This window comes from Ochotona princeps, chromosome 29, assembly GCF_030435755.1.
Source record: "Ochotona princeps isolate mOchPri1 chromosome 29, mOchPri1.hap1, whole genome shotgun sequence".
NCBI lineage: Eukaryota > Metazoa > Chordata > Mammalia > Lagomorpha > Ochotonidae > Ochotona > Ochotona princeps.
In genome coordinates, this window is record NC_080860.1 from 16,888,214 (window position 1) to 16,909,654 (window position 21,441).

The window sequence follows — 21,441 nt, forward strand, 5'->3', positions numbered from 1 at the left end:
AATGGCCTCAGGTTTTTTTCCCCCTCAAGTTGTGCTATGGCAAAGCAGACTCACAGAGAGTAAACTGAGGCCACAGATGGGAGGACATGCCCGAGGCCAGATTGGCTGTAGACACCTCAGAGATTTCTCCCCTCCAAATTCCTCATCATATAGCTTGGCTGCTATATTCCCAAAGCCCACACAGTACCCTGAAGCTATTACCCTTGGAATGACTGTCCGGGTGCCATTCACGTAACTCACACCTTGCCTCCAATCAAGAGTGATGTTTAAGATGCTGGTTCGACTGTGCCGGGCCCTGTGCTTGCTAGAACATACAAGAATCTGGTCTGGGAATACCTCAAAGTTTCTTTGGAGATCTCCCCAATTGAACTGCTGGACTCAGAACCCTAGCCAAGAAAAGACAGAGGACAGAGCAAGTCAATCAACCATCTCAGCTATATGTTGGCAGTGAAATACTGGGCAAATGAAGACTCTATGATGGACTGTGTCAATCACTGGACGACCTCACCGAGTGAAACTGGCAGCGATTCATAACTGGAGAACTATTAAAACCATTTGAACAAGGATCTCAGAGCATACCCCACATCCGGGACTTGGGGTGGGTGGGAAACTGGGTGAGGCTTCTCCGTCAATACCCCCCTTTACCTCAGATACATGATGGAAACAATATGGACATAATACTATTACCCACTTCCCTATACCCCCTGAACCTTTTTTTTTTTACCGTAATTAACTATGTAAATATTGTCAACAAAAATACAATTAAAAAAAAAAAAAGATGCTGGTTCAGATGCTCACAGTCCTTACCAGGGTGCTTGGGTCCAAGTCCCAGCTCAGGCTCCCAATCCCAGCTTGCCTGAGACTGGCCCAGCCCACCACCCAGAAGGTTCAACTCTCTCCTGGTCCCTGAGGCAACAGCACCTGGATCCTGCAGCTTCATCCCAGGACTGTTAGGCTTTGGCCTTCTTGTAAATAGGAACAAGAAGTTGATAAGGAAAGAAAAGGAACAAAGGAGGCAGAAACCATTCATCTGTAAACTTCCACCAAGTTTGCTACCTGTGAGTGGGACACCACCAGCTGTTACGTTTTATAATGACGAAACCATGCTTAGTGAAGATTTCCTTAAAGAATGTCTCTGTCTCACATTTATAAATGGCAAGATTGTTCTGGTTGTTTATGGATGCATAGCATACAACCACAAAACTCAATGTCATGAAACGGCAACTATTTTGTACGCTCATAATTCTGTGGCTCAAGCATTGGGCAGGACAGAGTATGCATGGTTCATCTCTATGCTTGAAAGAAAGCATAGGATGGTTACAGGTGGCTGGAAAAACTCCAGCTGAAATTATATATCTGGGATTCAAATGTCTCTCCACCATGTGTCCGAGATAGATCTTTGACTTCCAAGTCTGATGTGTTCTCTGGGAACAATTGCTGAACAAACAGCAGGTGGGGTGGTTTTTCCACATGGCTAGCTTGGGCTTCCTCTCAGCATAGAAGTCTCAGAGTGTCACACATTCACAAGGCAGCTGGATTCCCCTAAAGCAAATATTCTAAGAAAGAGGAAGTACAAGCTGCTAGACCTCTTAGGACACCAAGGTAGAAGCCCATGATGTGCAGATACGACCTCCAAAATTATACACCATTACTTCTGCTTTACTCTGCTCATTACGAGTAGGCCACTAAGTTTAACTCACACTCAAGGGAAGGGGAATCAAGCTTCATTTCTTGAAGAGGGGAAGAGTCAAGAATGCATGGGACACAAGTTCTCCAAAAACAGCCCTCTAGGCTACTGTACTGGGTCCTTCAGTGTTTCTTTATCCTTTACTTTTAGAAGCTTGTGATGTATTTGATGTGGATTTCTTGTATCTGTATGTTCATATCTTTTTTTTTTCACCAAATTGGAGACATTTCAGCATTATTGCCTGAAATATTTCTTTTATTCCCACAATTCCATTTCTGGATATCCAACGATATGAATGTTATATCATTTGTTACTGTTTTACTGATCTACAAGGCTGGGTTCATTCTTTTTTTTTTTTAAGTATTTCAGTGTTTCTCCCTTTTGCTGTTGAGTACATTTCTATTGATCTGCCCTGAAATATATTAACTCTATTCTTTGTCATCTCCACTCCAATACTGAGTCCATCACCGAGGTATTTATTTTAGTTGTGTTCTTTCAGTTCTGTAAATTCTATTTTATTTCATTTTCGAAGATTTATTTATTTGAAAGGCAACGCTGGAGAAAAAGGAGAAGCCGAGATCTTACACCCTCCAAATTGACACAAGGCCCCAGCCTGAACTAGGTTTTGGAACCAGGAGCCAGGAGCTTCATCCAGGTCTCCCAGGGCCATCCTCCACTGCTTTTCTTAGGCCACTTGGAAGGAGCTAGATCAGAAATAAAGTAGCCAGGACGCAAACCAGCTCCCATATGAGGTGCCAGCATCACAGTCAGAGGTTTCACTCACTATGCCACAACACCGACCCCTTGGTTCCATTTTAAAGTTCTATTTTTAAATTTTAAAGTTCTATTTCTTTGTTGAGAATTTCTATTTCAACCTTTATTTCAGGACCATCTATGAAGCATATTGTGATGGCTACTTTGAAACCCTCATCAGATCATTTCAATATCTAATTCATTGTGATGTTGGCATCTGCTAATTATATCTCTCATTTTAAAAATTTTAATTGCATTTGTTTTATTTTTTTTTTTAAAGATTTTATTGTTATTGGAAAGCCGGATATACAGAGAGGAGGAGAGACAGAGAGGAAGATCTTCCATCCGATGTTTCACTCCCCAAGTGAGCCGCAATGGCCGGTACGCGCCGATCCGAAGCCGGGAACCTGAAACCTCTTCCGGGTCTCCCACGCGGGTGCAGGGTCCCAATGCATTGGGCCGTCCTCGACTGCTTTCCCAGGCCACAAGCAGGGAGCTGGATGGGAAGTGGAGCTGCCGGGATTAGAACCGGCGCCCATATGGGATCCCGGGGCTTTCAAGGCGAGGACTTTAGCCGCTAGGCCATGCCGCCGGGCCCTAAAAATTTTAATTGCATTTATTTTTACTTGAAAGTCAGAGTTATAGAGAAGGAGGGAGGGAAAGAGAACAAGATCTTCCATCCCCTGGTTCACTCCCCAAATGGCCAAAGCTAAACAGATGCAAAGCTGGGAGCCAAAAGCTTCTTCGGCGTCTCCCACGTGGGTGCAGGAGCCCAAAGGCTTTGGGCCATCCTCTACTGCTTTCCCAGGCCATAAGCAGGAAGATGGAAGGGAAATTGAGCAGCCAAGACATGTACCAGTGTTCATATGGGATCCCAATGTTTACAAGGCAGATTAGCAACTCGGTTATAGTGTCGGGCTCTAAGAAATTCCTGATGCTATTAAAAGTCTTGTATTTTAGCAGGCAGTCACCCTGTCCAGGCAAAGTCCTGGCCAACCACTGGAGTCTTGTCTCTAACCATAGTTCAAGTTTCCAACACCTGCAATGCTCTTCCAATTTTCTTCATTCGCCCCATGAGACAGAGGCTCTTCCTCAGTTCCCTCTGGTGGCAGATGCCACGAAAGGGGGTGGCAGGTTGGTACTATCCCCTGAAGATCTCTGGCCAGGAGTGTTGCGTGGCAGAACACATTGGCTGTGGAGCTCATTCGGCTAGCGGGGAAAAGAACAGGGAAAACACTGGGATCTGCTTCTGCTACCACTGTGCCTGGCAGTGGAAAGAGGCTGTGATGACCCAGGCTTCGCGGCTGCTGCAGCTGTCAGCAAACCAAACCGCCCATTAGGGGCCGCAGTTAGGAAATGGCATCAACTCACTTTCTGAAAACCCAAACAAATGTGTACATTACCAACCTCCACTCCTCTCCAAGCAACAAGGCATTGAAACCAGCAGCTGGCAGGCTGTTCCGGTTCGGTTGTGATGTGTCTCCCTAAACTCCTGCTGACATATAATCCCCACTGTGAGGCACTCGGGGGCCGGGAAACAACTCTGACTACAGCATTTTGATTAGAGGGAGCATCTTGGAGCTCCTAATAAGGTATTTGTGATAGCTGAATACCGGTTGGCTTTATAAAAACAGTGAGGGGCTAATGTGGGCTATACTGGGCTAAGCCACTGCTTAATAAAACTGGCCTTCGGATAAGGTTCAAGTCCTGGCTGCTCTGCTTCCAATCCAGCTCCCTGTTGCTGAACCTGGGAAAGCAATAGAGGATGGCCCCCCGGCTTGGACTCCTGCTACCTAGGACGGAGACCCAGAAGGCGTTTCCTGGCTCCTGGCTTTGGTCTGACGCAAACCCTGCTGTTGCAGCCATTTGCAGGGGGTTTAGGGTGTGTGTTGAGGGGAGTGTGATGGAAAACAGATCTATTTCCCTCTATGTCTGTCTCTTTCCCTGTTTCTCTCTGTGTGTCACTATGCATTTCAAATAAATCTTAAAAACAAAACAAAACAAAAAACGGGTGGGCTTTGCATGGTAGCCCAGAGGCTAAAGTTCTCGCCTTGAACATGCCAGGATCCCATGTGGGCACCGGTTCTAATCTCAGCAGCTCCACTTCCCATCCAGCTCCCTGCTTGTGGCCTGGGAAAGCAGTCGAGGACGACCCAAAGCCTTGGGACCCTTCCCTCACATGGGAGACCCAGAAGAGGCTCCTGGCTCCTGCCTTTGGATTGACTCAACTCTAGCCATTACGGTCGCTTGGGGAGTACATCAACGGCTGAAAGATTTTGCTCTGTCTTTTCTCTCTGTATATTTGATTTTGCAATAAAAACAAAAAAAAAAATTCTTTTCAAAAAAATAGATAAACAGAACAGGGGTGAGGGGGAGAGAGAGGCTAGGATATTCCCATACCCCCTGCTTGTTATGTGTGGTTCGGCATCACTGCAGGACTCGTCCAACATAGAGGCAACACATAAGGCCCAGACCTTGTACCTCCCCAGCTAGGAATCAAATCCCTGTTTTTTAGAAAGCAGCCTGCCTCTGGTATTTAATGATAGGAAAGAAACACAGGCCACTACAGAAGGCCGATTTTAAATCTTCCTCCAAGACACATAGAATAACTGAGAGGGGAAAATCACTCTGCCTCCAAACCACCCCAATCCCTCAGGCAGCGCTGGGCCACTTTGGCGAAGCAGCTACACAGCATGCGCACACGAGGAAACGTGCGCCCTGCCTGACAGGGTGCTGGGTAGAAATAAATGCCCTGATCATCTGAGGATCACGCTTTGCTGAGAACACTCTAGCATGAGTCTCCAGTGTTGTCACCTCACCATCCTGCAAGCCAGAATGGTGGTTCTGAAAGTACCCATAGGTACACATCAGAAGAGCATGTGAGAGTTGTCCATCTTCCTCAAGGTGCTCACATGCCTACCTCCTAGATACTTGTCCTGCTCTATGTGGTCATCTGTTTACAGGTATACTTACTGACAGATGTGCCACCCCCACAATTCTACATCTGACATGGTTACTCAGTCGTGTGCCAGCTCACTTACCTGTGGACTGGCTCCCTGCTTAAATGCTGGCCTATGCAGTTCAGATGCCCACGTCCTGCATGCTGTGCTTGGGTTTGAATCCAGTTTCCTGCCAGGGCAGATTCTGGGAAGCAGAAGGATGCACAAGGAATTGGCTTTCTGACCCCCACGTGACAGCCCTCAGTTGCATTCCCATTTTCTGACTTCAAGTGCAGTCCAGTTTCGGCACATCCCAGCCTTTTCAGGCAACTGAAGTGTGAACTACTGAATGGAATCTCTCTCTCTCTCTGCCTCTAAACTTTTAAAACACTTAATGTGTGGTTTTGTGTTTTTTAAAAGATTTATTTATTTATTTTCAATGGAAAGGCAGATTTACAGAGAGGAGAGACAGCAAGAATGATCTTCCATCCACTGGTTCACTCATCAAGTAGCAACAATGGCTGGAGCTGAGCTGATCCAAAGCCAGGAGCTTCTTCCAGGTCTCCCATGTGGGTGCAAGGTCCCAAGGCTTTGGGCCTCCTCCACATCCAGGGAGCTGGATGGGAAGTGGAACAGCCGGGACACAAACCAGTGCCCAGAGGGGATCTTGGATGTGCAAGGCAAGGACTTAAACGCTAGGCTATTGCACTGGGCCTAAAGCATTTAATGTTAACATCTTTACTCTTTACATGTGTTTCTTAAATGCTTCCACTAACCCAGGCAAACATAATTACACAGATACTTGTTTATCTGCCTTTCCTGTTACACAGGTTCACTCCTGTAACTGCTTAGTTCCTTACACAATTATGCGCTTAGCAAGTGGCAACGTATGAGCACAGGTTGATGTAAGGATAGGTTCGCATACTCACACAGTGCCAGCTCCAGCGTGGGAAGTGGAGTAAAGGAAGCTCTTCTTAGCAGAACACCCAATGGAGAGAGAAAGGAGTTGGGGTTTCCCAAAAGGAAGGCTCTTTCTTGGTCACTGCCCAGCAGTCAGCCCCATGCACATCCTTGGCACCTGCCTCATGCCAGCCTGTTCTTAGAATAACCCCTGTTCAGGGGTCAGCATGTGGCACAGTGGTGGGTTAAGCCATCAGCTACAACACTGGCATCTCATAGAGGCATCCGTTTGAGTTCCAGCTGCTCTACTTGCTATCCAGCTTTCTGTTAACACACCTTGGAAAGTAGTAGAAGATGGCCCAAGTGCTTGTGCCCCTACAAGTCCCATGACAGACCTGGATTGAATCCCAAACTCCTGCCTTTGGCCTGGCCCAGTCCTGGCTGCTGCAGTCATTTGGAAAGTGAGCTAGTAGATGAAACATATTCATTCATTCTCTCTCTCCCTCCCTTCCTCCCTCTCTCCTCCTCTCTCCCTCCCCCTTCTTTGTCATACTATATTTCAAATAAACCCATCAAATCTTTAAAAATGAAACCCAAGAGCCAGCATTTGACCTTGCAGTTAATATGGCCACACATCCTCACAGTGTTACCAGCCATGGTGGGCATTTGAGGAAGTGAACCAAGGGATGGGAATTATCTAGTTTGTTTTCTCAAAAATAACAAATTACAACTCCAAAATCCAAGCAGCATCCCCTGTGCTTGAGGCCCTGTGGGATCTGACCCACCCACTTGCAGCCACCTTCCGCCCTCCTCATCTCCCTCCTCCCTGTCTCCCTCCTTGGTTCTTCCTCCCAGCTTCCTGCGCCTCTGTTGCTAAGCAACCAAAGCTTCACTTCGCCTCACAGCAACCGGAAGGTGCCCCCTCCACAAGAGTACCCTACTAGACATCCATTTTATCATCCATGTATGATAAACTACAACTGTTGTGTGTTTTTCGCCCCAGGAACCTAAACTCATAAACTTTCTGGGTACAAGTCAGCAACTCCTGATTTATTTTTTTAACCCCATGAGACACTTAGGACTATCTGGAGACATTTTGAACTGGAGATGTTGCTGGCGTCAAAGAAGGGAAGGGCAGGAATGCTGTTAAACAGCTTGCACAGAGGCGTGAGCCACCACACACAAAAAACGACCCAGCCCTGAGCAACGGTCACAGCGACACCACGGGCAGCCTTGTCCGCCTAGCCGAGTGCACGCAGCCCAAGCGCAAACGTTTTTTGCCAACGCGGACACATGGAACGTTGGCCTCAAACGCTGGATTTCACGCTAACAACGCTCCCACAGACCCTTGGCGAGCCTGAAACCCACACTTTGCTTCTGGAAGCTTCTCGGGGCCTTGGGAGCCACGTTTTGGCAATTTCTTGGGAGGAATAATCACGCTGGCGCCGGAAGAGAAGATCAGCTGAAGGTTGCACGTGTAAACTTTGTGCCTGGGGTCTATTTTACAGATTGTTTATACAGTGAGGTCCCAGAGGACAGGTTCTGACAGAGGGGCGGAGGGAGGAAGCAAGGAAGGGAGAGAGAGAGAGGAGGAGGAGGGAGGGAAGGAAGGAAAGAAAAAGTTAAAATAAAGAAATAAAACTGGGAAACTACAGGGTCAGACTAGCGAGCGCCCTCTCTCTGGAGCAGACGCCAAGTGTTCGAGAAAGGTGGAGGTGCCTCAGTACCCCAAAGAGGCTCAGGTTTCCCGTGTGCCTGGCTGGCCTTGGTCAAAACCCACCAGGATGCACCCTCACAACCTAAAACCACTTGCTGCAACAGTTATTAACCCAGCTCCCACACCCCAGGCGGGTGGGAGCTCCTTCTGGCTCTGCCTGCTAGCAGCCATGTGGTCTCAGGAGGCCACTGCACCTCTCTGAGCCTGAGGTCCCCCTAAGAATGTGCAAAATGGGGATAATAACAGCTGCTACCTCATCAGGCTGTGATGCAGCTTGAAAGAAAGAACTGATATGTGAAGACTGCCTGTAAGCGGGTCATGTGCCTGCTATGCACAGGGAGACCCTGCCATCCCATTATTCCTGGGACTTTTCTGGCTTTCGCAGTCAAAGTCTCGCATCCCATGAGACTTCTCAAGATCAGCAAGACAGGAAAGAAGGTCATCCTAGCTTTAACTGCTTGTGCCCGAATGGCTTTTCATGCTTATTGATTTATTTGCATTTATTTAAAAGGTAACAAGAGCAATGAAACGCTCCCTAAGTGTCCACCACAGCTAGGGCTGGGCCAGGTCGGCTCAAACCGGGAGTCCAGAACTCAATTCAGGTCTCCCCAAGTGGGTAGTCAGGTTGTGAGTCCTTGAGCCTGCATCATCACTGCCTCCCAGAGTGTGTCAGCAGGGAATTCAGTGGGAAACAGAGGCGGGACCTGAACCCAGTGGGTAAAGGAACTCTCTCTCCATCTTTCCTTCTCTGTGTAAAATCTGCCTTTCCATTCAAAATAAAAGAATCAATGCAATAGCTCAGCAAACTAATCTTCAGCCTGCTGCACCAGCATCCTGTATGAGTATTGGTTCATGTTCTGGCTGTTCCACTTCCTATCCAGTTTCCTGCTTATGGCCTGGGAAAGTCTTTGGGGCCCTGAAGGAGATTCCTGCGCCTGGCTTCAGATTGGCTCAGCTCCAGTCATTGTGGCCATTACAGGAGTGAACCACCAGGTAGAATACTTTCTCTGTTTCTCCTTCTCTCTGTAAAGTTGCCTTTCAAATAAAACTCAATAAATTTTTTAAAGAAAAAAATCCTTTTGTTAATCTTGTGTTACAGGTAACTGTCTGTTAATGTCCAGTTTGACCTTTCACTAATTAGTACTCTTCATGGAAGAAGGATAACTGAAAAGTTCATCACAAACATGAGCTAGTAGGAATTATCTTTAATCTGCTTTTTGTTGTTGTTGTTGTTGTTGTTAGTTGATTTGGGAGACAGATAGATGAAGAGATAGAGACAGACAGATGGTGGGGTTAGGGCAAGTGAGCTGCCATCTACTGGTTCACCCCGCCAAATGTCCATAATGGCCAGGGCTGGGCCAGGGCTATGTACTAGGAACTCAACCCAGGTCTGTCATGTGGGCGGGCAGGGACCCAGTGCTTGAACCCTTAGCTCTGCCCCGCAGGGTGAGCATTTGCAGGAATGACTGCAGACACTCCCTTACAGAACCCAGACATCTTGCCAGCTGGGCTCAATGCTGGCTCCCAGCCTCCTGCCTAAGAATGAAGTCCAATGCTGGCTGTCTTCCACGCATTCATGCAAGGAGACACAGCACCGCTGTTTGGAAACTGCTTTTAGAGCAGTTGTTTGGTACTTGATTGCCTCAAACCAGAGAACTTTCTTTCTGGTTTTTGAAAAACATCTTTCAAACAGTTCCCCACTTCAGAATGAATTTCCCCTACGAAGACAGAATCTTAGCCCAAGGAAATATAGGAAGTATCAAACCAAATCAAATTTCCTTTTTTTTTTTGCACCAACCTTATCATTTTTTATTGAAGATTTTAAAAATTTGATTGATTTATTTGAATGCTAGAGTTAACAGAAAGAGGAAGAGGGGAGGGTGCTATTCCATCTGCTGATTTACTCCCAAACAGCAGCAACAACCAAGGCTGAGGGAGGTCGAAGAAGAGTCCCAAGCACCTGGGCCATGCTCTGCAGCTTTCCCAGGTGTGTTACCAGGAGTTGAATTGCAGCTGGAGCAACGGGGATGCAAACCAGCACCCGTGCTAGTGCCACAGGTAGAGGCTAAACAACTGCACTACGACATGCACCTCAAAACTTATCTCTTTGTAAAGATTTGAAAACTGAAGTTAGAGAGAGAGAGAGAGATCTTCCATCCCCTCATACACCTCACAAATGGCTTCAATGGCCAGGGCTGGGCCATGCTAAAGCCAAGAGTTTCATCCAAGTCTCCCATGTGGGTGACAGGGGCCGAAACACTTGGGTCATCCTCTGCTGTTTTTTCCAGGTGCATTAGCAGGGGGCTGGATCAGAAGTGGAGCAGCCGGAACAAGAACCAGCATCCATATGGGATGCCAATGTTGCATCTAGCAGCTTAACTCACTATACCACAACACTGTCTCCTAAACGTATCCTTTTTTAAAGATTTTTTTAATTGTAATGCAAATTTGCAGAGAAAAGACAAGACAGAGAGAAAGATTTTCCATTCACTGGTTCACTCCCTAAATGGTCACAACAGCTAGAGCTGAGCCAGTCTGAAGCCAGGAGCTTCTTCCAGGTCTCCCACATGGGTATAGGGTCCCAAGGCTTTGGGTCATTCTCCACTGCTTTCCCAGGCCATAAGCAGGGAGCTGGATGGGAAGTGGAGTAGCTGGGACACAAACCGGCACGCACCCATGTGAAATGCCAGATAGAGGATTAGCCTGTTGAGCTACTGCGCCAGCCCCTAAAATTATCCTGAAATTTCATTTCTCCACAAAATGTGGACATATCCTCATATTTTGTTCCAGCATGCCATTTCCCAGATGGGATATCTGAAGCCCAGAGAAGGCTATCTTTTTGAAGTGACACACCCTAAGTGAAAGAACGGTTCTGGGACTCAGACCCAGGGTTTGCAAGTCGAGGACCACGCTCAGAATTCTGTTAGGGTTCCTCTCACCGGACCCCAGACCTGTGGCGGGTTTCACAGAGACACGGACAGATAGTTAGGGAATGCAAGAAGCTGCAACATGGGGCGGCGGGACACCCCTCCTCCTTCCCGCCCACAAGCTCTACAGTTGGCCATTTTCTGCCTTGAACTTCAACTGAAGTAACTGCCTCTGGTGAAAGACTCCTTCTGTCGAAAACTATTTTTTGAAAGCCACTCACTTATATCATAGAATTTACATATTTGCTTCCCTGGAAAGATTTTTTTTCTTCCAAGGAACAAACTTCATTTTTTCTTCGAACCACATTTCCCCCCCTTCTTGGATAGACGCTGACAAGTTTGGAAAAAACCAAGACGTGGGCCCTTTAAAACCAGCAATTAGACTGAAAGACCCATTCACTCGCAAAGTGACTCAGGACAGCCCTAAACCGCTGGCCCAGATGTGTCATCTCAGGCTGACAAACTTCACTGTATAAAACACACTGCCACTTAGGGTCTCTGGAGAGAAACTCTATGGAAGTGGGGGTCCAGGAGGGTACCCCCAGGATGGATGTTCCCCAGGGAGTGAGGGCCAAGGGAGATGAGACACTGCGGAGCCCAGGAGGTCCAGGCTGCACATGGCCAAAGGCAGCTGGTGATTTTTCAGCTCTTTTTCCTATGGTCTGATTTTCAGCTGACACAAAATGGGAAGGAAAAAAAAAAGGCCCAGCAAAGCCAAGTGGCCAAGTGTACATTCTTCGGTCTGTGAACATCCTGGGGGTAGTCAAGGTGTCAAGGAAGGACCAGGAGGTATGAGCTTGTTCTTGGGAGCACAGGTGGGAAAACCCAGACTTCCACAACTTTCCCAAGCTGTGCAGCCTCAGGCAATCTGTCTTACCTCTCTGAGAATCCTTCCTGTCGACTCAAATGGAGATTCAAATGGTCCCTGCCTTACAGGCCCAGGAAATAGCTGCAGCCACTCCTCACTGAGCATACCAGAGCCCCAGCTCCAGACACACAACCTCTCCCAGTATTCTACCCGATGCCGTGGGCTATTCCGAGTGGAGCTCTCCTCCTGGTCATTTTTTGGAGATGACAGAGATTTGGTCAGAGGACATCTTTGAAGAGACTCAGTCTTGGACATGGATGGTTGTGTTCTGCCGGCTCCCAGCATACGGCAGGGACTCAGGCCATACGAGTGACTCAGTGATGGAAGCAATGCATGTAAAGGCCAAACATGGATGTGTCCCCTGGTGATCGAGGTCTCATTCTATCTAGATTGGTAAGAGATAAAAAAAAATAATAATAATGGTTAAGTGGGGGCAGGTGTTTGATGTCCAAGAAGATGCTCATGTGTTGGACTGCCTGGGCTTGAGTCTCATCTCCCAATGCCAACTTCCCAGCATTGTAGATCCTGGGGGTCAGGAAGGGTGGTGGCTGAAGTACCTGGGTTTCTGCCACCCATATGGGAGACCTGAATGGGGTCCCATCTCCCGGCTTCAGCCCAGCCCCATCTTGGCTGTCTTTTGTCCTCTTGAACTAACCCTAGGATAATGATGATGATGGGGGAAAGAAGCCCGATACAAGAGAATGTTCTGTGTGATGGCATTTGCATCAACTTCTAGAACTGGGAAGACACATCTAGGTTGACAAGAGTCACGTGAGTGGTCAACCGAGGGGTCAGAAGGAACTGACCATTGTTCTTCGCCAACGTTGTGTTTCTTCTTCCTTCCTTCCTTCACAGTGGACTTCACTACTTCATGGAATTCAAGCCAATGAGATAGAAGGGGCACTTGTCAGTGGTGGCTGGGGGGAACCCTCCAATGATGCCTGGTTCCTATTCTTTGCTTCCTTATCTCCTCTGCCTTCACACTCTTCTTTGGATATAGATGTGATGGCTGGGTCTCTGACCACCATACTGGATCGGCAGGGAGCTGGCAGCAAGACCCAAAGCCAGCTGCTCTGAGGGTAAACATAGATGTCCTTAACCACTAGGCTGAATGACCACCCTGGTACTATCACTGGTGTATGGAAGAGGTGCCTGAAACAGGGACAGCCTGGACATGAATCCCAGATCACGAGGGGTACAGAAGGCATTCCTGCCATGCAGGGTTACAGAGCAAACTCCCCAGGCCCACTTCCCTGGAGTCCCAAAACAGCACATCCCAGGACCCCAGAATGAAGGGAGTCATGGTCACAGGCACAGGGCACTTGAGCCCCTCCTGCCTCCTCGGCCCTCATGACATCATTGCCGACACCCAGAGAGAAGGAACCAAGTTAGAAAATAGTACAGCTGGGATTAGCCCCAGAAGTCCCCACCGACTGAGCTCACTCACCTACCTCCCATCCCGACCACAGTCCTGTCTCAGAAGCCACGGGCCCAGTCTCCCCTCAGTCTCAAGCCCCTGCTAAAAATAGCTAGCCAAATAGCTTGCATACCCTTAGCAATGGAGAGCTCGTTACCTGTCAGGCCTGCCAAGCAGATGAGGAAATATGCTAGCCCCTTAGCCCAGCCTCTTTCTTCCTTTCCCTGACTTTGGCCAGCCTGTGATTGCCCTCCACCCCAGGGACTGTTCCCAGAAGCAGCATTTCCTCTGGTGCAATCCCTCCAACTCTCTGCGAAAGTGACATCTTTTTAAAAAAATTATTTGAAATACAGAGAGCAAAATCTGCAATTGGCTGGTTCACTCTCAAAAGGCCTGTCACAACTCAGAGCTGAGCCAGGCAGAAACCAGAAGTAAAAACTCCATCCCAGGCCTTCCCTGTGCATGGCAGGATCTCAAGCACTTAGGTTATCACCCCTGCCTCCCAAGGGGCGCATTAGCAGGCAGCTGGAACTGGGACTCCTACCCAGACCCTCCAACATGGGATACAGGCATCCCAAAGTGACATCCGAACCTCTGCAGCAAATGCCCACTCCGAGAAAGTGGTACCTTCAAAGGTCGGAGTTGCAAACGGCTTGCGTGTCAATGCTTACCTCAGTATCATCCAAAAAAAGAGGTGGGCATGGTGGCACAGCCAGAAGGTTCTGCATGGATTGTCCACATGCCATATCAGAGTGCTGGTTTTAGTGGTGGCTGTTCCACTTCTGATCCAGCTCCCTGCTAATGTGCCTGGGAAGCAGCAGAGGGTGGCTCAAATCCTTGAGTTCCTGCCACCCACGTGGGAGACCTAGATGGAGCTGCTCGTGGGAGTGCAGGTTAGTACAACCACTATGGAAATCAGTATGGAGAGTGCTTGGAGAATTGCAAATAAACCTGCCATATGACCCAGATATCCCGCTGCTAGGAATATACCCAAAGGAAATGAAAACTACGTATGCAAAGAGGATCTGTACTCCTATATTTATAGCAGCACAATCTACAATAGCAAAGACATGGAAACAACTCAGATGCCCATCCAAAGAGGAGTGATTAAAGAAACTGTGGTACAGATCTACTCCATGGAATATTACTCAGCCAATAAAACTAATGAAATTATACCATTTATAACTAGATGGACCCAACTAGAGACCATTATGCTCAGTGAAATAAGTCAATCCCAAAAAGACAAATAACTATGTTCTGTCTAATATAAGGAAACCATCATGCAAATTAGAATGTATAGTGATGGAGTAATGGAGACTACCATATCCAGATATAAAGATACAATGCAACATGTATCCCTACTTCCAAATTAAAGATGGGCTTTTAATGAAATTGTTGGACATATCTAGACAATGGGATGATGGACTGTCTGACATTGTCTGTACCAGCAATGTCAGGGAACACTTAAATAGCAGACTGATGGAATTGTACCTCTTTACGAAAGAATGTACTGTTGGGGCCTGGCGGCGTGGCCTAGTGGCTAAAGTCCTCGCCTTGTACACCCCGGCATTCCATATGGGCGCCGGTTCTAATCCCGGCAGCTCCACTTCCCATCCAGCTCCCTGCTTGTGGCCTGGGTGGACAGTCGAGGACGGCCCAAAGCTTTGGGACCCTGCACCCGTGTAGGAGACCCGGAGGAGGCCCCTGGCACCTACCTTCAGATTGGTTCAGTTCCAGCTGTTGTGGTCATTTGGGGTATGGACCCCGGATAGAGGATCTCTCTCTGTCACCTTCTCTCTATAACTCTGCCCTTCAAAAAAAAAATAAATAAAACAAATCTTTAAAAATAAAATAAATGGAATACAAACCCCTATAGGCATACAAACATATATACAATTCCATGCAAGATGCATGTTTTGGAAACTCCACTCCAGGGTTGGCATTATGGCATAGTGGGTGAAGCCTCTACAGGCCACATCAGACTCCCATATGCATACCAGCTCAACATCCACTCCAGCTTCTTGCTAATGCTTCTGGGAAAGGTAGTAGAGGATAGCCCACTTGCTTGGCTCCCTGCCACCCACAAGGGAGGCGCTGATGGAGCTCCAGGCTCCTAGCTTCAGCCTGACACAACTCCAGCTGTTGCAGCCATTCGAGGAGAGAAACAACAAATGAAAGATCTCTCTCTCAAACTTTGCCTTTCAAATAAATATATAAACTTTTACAAAAAAGAAAGAAAGAAAGAAAAATCTCCACGTACACTTCGACAACACCTTTGTAAAGGGGAGGAAGAATGACTGCTTAGAGAGAGAACTTTCACTTGGCAAGGAAAGTTAATTCCCTGAGTAAAATTTTTTTTTTTAACTAAAAAGAAGGATGGAGCCAGCGATGCCAGCATCACACATGGGCATTAGTTCCAGGCCCAGATGCTCCACTTCCAATCCAGCTTCCTGCTGATGTACCATCTGGGGAAGCAGGGAAAGATGGCCTAAGTGCTCGGGCTCCAGCACCCATGCAGGAGACTCAGAGGAAACTCCTGGCTCCTGGCCTAGTTACTGTGGCCATGTGGGGAATAAATCAGTAGATGAAGATCTCTCTCTCTCTCACTCTACCTTTCAAATAAATAAAAAAAAAAAAATTTTTTTTTTAAAAAAGGAGGAGAAGGGCACTGATGCAACAAATTAAACCACTGCTACGACACCTACATCTCGTCAGAGCGCCTCGTTTGAGGTTTGGCTATTCTGCTTCAGCCCAGCTCCTGCTCTTGTGCCGGCCAGAGAAGGCCCCAGTGCTTGGGCTCCTGTCATGTGTGGCAGACGCAGATGCAGTTCCTGGTTCCTACTTTCAACCTGCCCAGCCTCAGCTGCTGCAGGCATTCGTGGAGTGAAGCAGCAGTCTTGTTGTCTCTGTCTCTCTTCGTCACTCTGCTTTTCAAACAAATAAATCTTGTTGAAAAACAAGAACAAAACTCAAGCCAGGAAAGAAAAAGAAGCAGAAGATCGTGACTGAAGCCTACAAGCCATTCCAGCACCTTCTTTTATAAATTATTGGCCCCAGGAATTTAGGGCTTGGCATTTGCAAGCAGTAAACTGGGTATGTCTAGAATCAAGCAGAACTTCAGGAATGATTTCATGTCCAGTTCCTTAGCTTTGTGTGGAGGGAAACTGAGACTGGGATGGGAGGGGGGTGGGGAAGGCTGTTCCCCACTTCCACCCCCCCACTTCCCCTCCCCCGCCCATGCCAAAGCTCCTTGGGACAGGGCCCCGGGCTGAGGTCCAGGCGGCCTCAGCTCCCAGCTCTGCCCCCACACTGCACGCTGTACAAACTGCTCTCCGTCTCCAGGAAAGGGGAGTTTATAAATTTGGCCACATTTTGGAACAACAGAGCCATAAATGGACATGACCGAGAGAGGCTGGGACGTACCTGACCTTTGAGGCTGGGGAGGGGAAGGGAGAACAGAGTGGGCAGGACCGAGACATGGCCCAGATTCCTACATCCCAACAACACAAATAAATAAATAAATAAATAAAATAAAACCAGAGAGAGCAGCAAGCCCAAGGGTGCGGAGATGTGGAAGCTCAGACCAACGAGGTTCCAGGGACCGCTCTGAAACCAAAGAACTTTGAGGCTCGGCAATCATCCAGTCTAGCCAGTGATGAGAACATGTGGGAAGCTTGTGGAAATGCAGATCTCCAGGCACTTCTGCTGTGCAGTGAACCCGACGCTTCTAGAATTTTCTGGAAGCATCCAGGATTAATTCCATGCAACCAGAGAGAAACTGAAGTTTGAGAGCCAGTAGCATCCATGCCCTCAAACAGGCTTTCCTGCTTGATTTGTTATTGCTACCAGACTATTGTCTGCAGGTGGGATTCCCTGCGGTGTGTGCAGCGAGGCACTCACGGCCTCCACAGCAATCTCTTGGGCAACTTGCTCCTCATTCCCAGCCCGTCACCCCCACCCACATACACACGTACACACACAGCATTTTGGACAACACAGGTGAGAGGAGGACTCTGGGAGTCCCAGACAGAATCGGGTCTCTGCCCTTCCTCCGAGTGGCAATCAGCTCAATTCTAGACCCCAAGTGGCTTCTTCCCGGTCCAGACACAATGCATCCACACAGGCACACCTGGCTTTCCTGGGGCTGGAATCACCACCCAGCTCCTCCTCCACGAAGCTCTGCTAGGTCTCTGCGCTCCCAGACGTCATCATGATTTTTGTTTTGTTTTAAGATTTATTTATTTTTATTGTAAAGTTAGATATACAAAGAAGAGGAAAGAGAGAGAAGATGATCCTCCATCCACTGATTGACTCCCCAAGTAATCTCAACAGCTGGAGCTGAACCAATCCAAAGCCAGGAATCTGGAGCTTCCCCCGGATCTCCCACGCAGGTGCAGGGTCCCAAGGCTTTGGGTTGTGCTTGACTGCTTTCCTAGTCCACAAGCAGGGAGCTGGATGGGAAGTGGAGCTGCCTGAATTAGAAGCTGCGCCCATATGGGATCCTGGCACGTTCAAGGCAAGGACTTTAGCCACTAGGCCACCGTTCCCGGCCCATCATCGTGGTTTTTACTCCGAGCTCTAGTCTCTGAATGAATGAATCAAAGGATGGATGAATATGAATGAATGATCTCCTGGCTCTGGCACTCCCGTGTGTTGTCAAGAATGTCTGCCCAACTACAATAAAATCAGGATTTTCTGAGTCAATTTACATCTGAATCCATTGGCAGTATTTCTTTGTTTGATTTGACAGGCAGTGGAACACAAGGTGGACAGACACAGATCTTCCTGCTGTTGATTCACTCCCCAGATGGCCACAACAGCTAAGGCTGGGTCAAGCTGAACGCAGGATCCAGGAACTCCACCTGGGTCTCCCACATGGGTGTCAGGGGCCCCAAGCACCTGAGCCATTTTCCACTGCCATCCCAGGTGCATTAGTAGGGAGCTGGTTAGGAAGCAGAGAAGCCAGGACCCTTGAACTGGCACTCCCATAGACGATGTGGATGTGACAAACAGCTGTTTAACCTATGGTGCCACTAACTACAACTGCCCACTCTGGACTTGGCATGTGGAAAGGAATCAGATTGTTCCAGGGGCAGAGAGGACTGCAGAAGCAGGCTACATCCAAGCACACATAGAGCACAGCCCGCCCATGGGGGCCCTCCAAGGGATGAGGACTGGCATTTCAGAAGAGCTCCCCTGGGCAGTGAGTGTGCTAGGGGCAACCCCTGGGGCCAAAGTCACATGTGACCGACTACCCACCCCACGAGACGCAGCTGTGAAGTGCAGAAGAGACGCCACAGCCAGGCCTGCTGCTTGCGTGGGACTCGTGACCTGCTCAACCCTCAGCTCTTTGATCCTCTGCACCTTATCTATGTTTTAAACACACAGACACAGAAAGAAAGAAAATAAAGCCCCTTGGAGTCTCAGAAGTTGGCTAAAGCCCACGGGATTGTTTACTTTAAAAAAAAAAACTGTTTTCCCACTGAATCTTCACTTTTGTGGCTCCAGCAGTTGGCGTACACCCAAGGGAGCTGGGACAAGCGAGCTTCCGTCCCTCTGTCATTGTCCTCTGGCTCACAACAGCTCATGGCTGCTGGGGGGGAGCATTTCCTGTGGCCCTGCAGGGCCGGGAGGGGGAGGTTGGAGAGGGGTTGACAGGACTTCCCACGGATGCAGCTGGCTCGGCTGCATTTCCCTAGAAGACACAGCCAGCCGGTCAGTCACTCTTGGGAGAGGAAGGAGGGGCAGGAGAGATGCAGCCCTCTAACCCTCCCCAGCTCACAGTTCAGTTACTCCAAGTTTTAACACCACAGAGGGGCAGGGTTCACGGGCTAGCCCATGAGAGCCTACTGCGCTCAATATAGAATAACCCTGATCCAGGACAGAGGCACCTGCAGGCCCACCAGAGGGTTTGCACCACATGATTTCAAAATTAGCCCTGGGTCCAGCACTGTAGCCTAGTGGCTAAAAGTCCTCGCCTTGCGTATGCCGGAATCCCACATGGGTTCCAATTCTAATCCCAGCATCCCCGCTTCTCATCAGCTCCCTGCTTGTGGCCTGGGAAAGCAGTCATGGACGGCCCAAAACCTTGGGACCCTGTGTGAGAGATCTGGAAGAGGCTCCGGGCTCCTAGCTTCAGATCGGCACAGCTCCGGCTATTGAGGCCACTTAGGCAATGAATCAACGATGGATGGAAGATCTTCCTCTCTGTATATCTGACCTTCCAATAAAAAATAAAATAAATCTTTTTTTAAAATTTAAAACATATGAGCTAAGAATGAGGTGCAGGTGTGCCAACTGCAGACCAGAGCTAAGAAAGAAGGCACCAGGGCACTGATGAGCCCACTCCCACCAACTCTTCACGTGAACCCACAACTCTGGGCTCAGGCTCACGGGGGCCCCTTCCTCTCACATCAGTCCCCCTTCTGAACCCCCTCCACTCTCATGGGCTTGTTCTGGAGTCCTCTTTCATACGTTAGGGCCTCTCTGTCATCATCATCATTTTGCCTGGCTCAGCCCAGGGAGCCCTAACCAGTTCCTTCCAGCACTCATTCAACTCGTGATTTATGGGGTGACCCATGTCGTCTCCCTGCACAGTACCTACCCCTGACTGGTGAAAATGTGGCTTCCAGGGTACAGCTTGGAAAGGGGAAGCAAGGAAGGAAGGAAGGAAAGAATGGGTGTGGTCAGGTCTCATGGGAAGCAGCTTATATAGCTGCACTCTGCTCATGCCTTATTTGTTGTAGGCAGTCACATGCCCCTTCCTACCAACAAGGGAGCCTGGGAAATGTACTCCAGGGATGAAGTGGGAAGAAACTGATGGTAAGACAAGAGTGATGAGGGCCTGGAGAGGCAAAAGAAAAAAAAAAAAAAAAAAGTCTGTGCACTGCCTCTGGCTGCCACATCCCCACCAGGGTGGAGGAGGGTATGTCCTGATTGGTGTCTGTCTTTTCCTGTGCTGTAGAATCAATTAGTGGTCAGCCCCTGAAACAGACAGCGCCCACATCCCCCCTAACAATCACCTCTGTCCCCACAAAGGCTGCCTGCTACAAACCATGATGTTCTGTCCTCAGGAGCACCCGTGGGCATGTCCTCTGATAAGCAGGCAGTACAGAGAAGTTTCAGGAGGAATTGGGAACTACATATCCCCAACTCCCTAGCTCTGTCATTGAAATGACTGAGTTGTGCTTTGCTCTGTAAGACTTTTCTAGAACTGGTGCTGCAGTGCAGTAGGCTAAGCCTCTGTCTGTGGCACTGGCATCCCATAAGAGTGCCACCAGTTCGAATCCTAGCTGTTCCACTTCCAGTCCAACTGCCTGTGAATGCACCTGGGAGAGCAACAGAAGATGGCTCAAGTCCGTAGGCCCCTGCCACCCACACGGGCGACCCAGATGAAGCTCCTGGCTCCTGGTTCCAAGCTTGAGCCTGGCCCAGCCCCAACCATTGAAGTAAAACTGTGGACAGACCCTGTGTCTTCCCCCCTCCCTCTCTGTAACTGTCTTTCAGATAAGTAAATGAATCTTTGGGGGTAGGGAAGGCTTTCCTGGTGGGAGTGATCTCTGATGTCGCTCATCAGGGTAACCAGCGAGACAACCCTTACTCTATTGCCTTGTTTTCCCTCCCCATCTCACCTTCTCACCCCCCAGCAGGGATTCCCTGAGTATAACCTCCCAGATAGATTATTTGCATTTAAACATTTGTCTTGGGCTTTCTTCCTGGGAGCACTCCAGTTGAGATAGCACTCCAGGGACAGAGACACTGATCCGGTTCTTGGTGTACTGTGTGTGTGTCAAGAGATAACTGTTTGGAAACCCACATGACATATGTCCTGAGGTTGCTCATCTTGGCCATGACAGCTGCAGGCTTCCGAAGGAGAGGGCCTCTTCCACTTGGGAAAGGAAAACAAAACAAAACAAAAAAAACTATGGAGGATTTATCTGTTCATCCGGTTTCTTTCCCACACACAGGAAATCCCGGGCAGGCGGCGAAACTTCCTAGGGTGGAAGAGGAGGCGGGGGTCACAGCAGCTCTGGGTCAGAAATCACCCTCTCCTGCAAGCAAGTGTGAGGATGTTGGGGGCAGGGGGAGTGTGCCTTCCTCACAACCAGCAGAAAGAGAAAGTCTAGAATCTCGTCTCAGCTCTGCCTGCTGGTTGACTGCTTGACTGCCTCATACAGGGCTATTCCTTCTACCCTCTGGCTTCTGACTCCCACATCAAACAAGTGGAGTGATT

The 21,441-nt window shown here is 48.6% G+C and overlaps 1 long non-coding RNA gene across 3 annotated transcripts in view; it reads right to left on the reverse strand.

Annotated features, from left to right (window-relative positions):
• Positions 1-1,377: 1,377 nt before the first annotated feature.
• The window catches only part of LOC131478303 (uncharacterized), a 50,740-nt gene continuing 30,676 nt past the window's right edge, over positions 1,378-21,441 (reverse strand). The window contains exons 2-5 of one of the 3 annotated variants that reach the window (XR_009244407.1): positions 14,924-15,018; positions 11,942-12,176; positions 5,482-5,584; positions 1,378-1,556 (exon numbers count right to left, since the gene is read on the reverse strand). This is a non-coding gene — a long non-coding RNA (uncharacterized LOC131478303). Of the gene's footprint in view, positions 1,557-5,225; positions 5,264-5,481; positions 5,585-7,034; positions 7,822-11,941; positions 12,177-14,923; positions 15,019-21,441 lie in introns of those variants that run through there. The other 2 variants (XR_009244406.1, XR_009244408.1) reach the window with 2 other exon arrangements.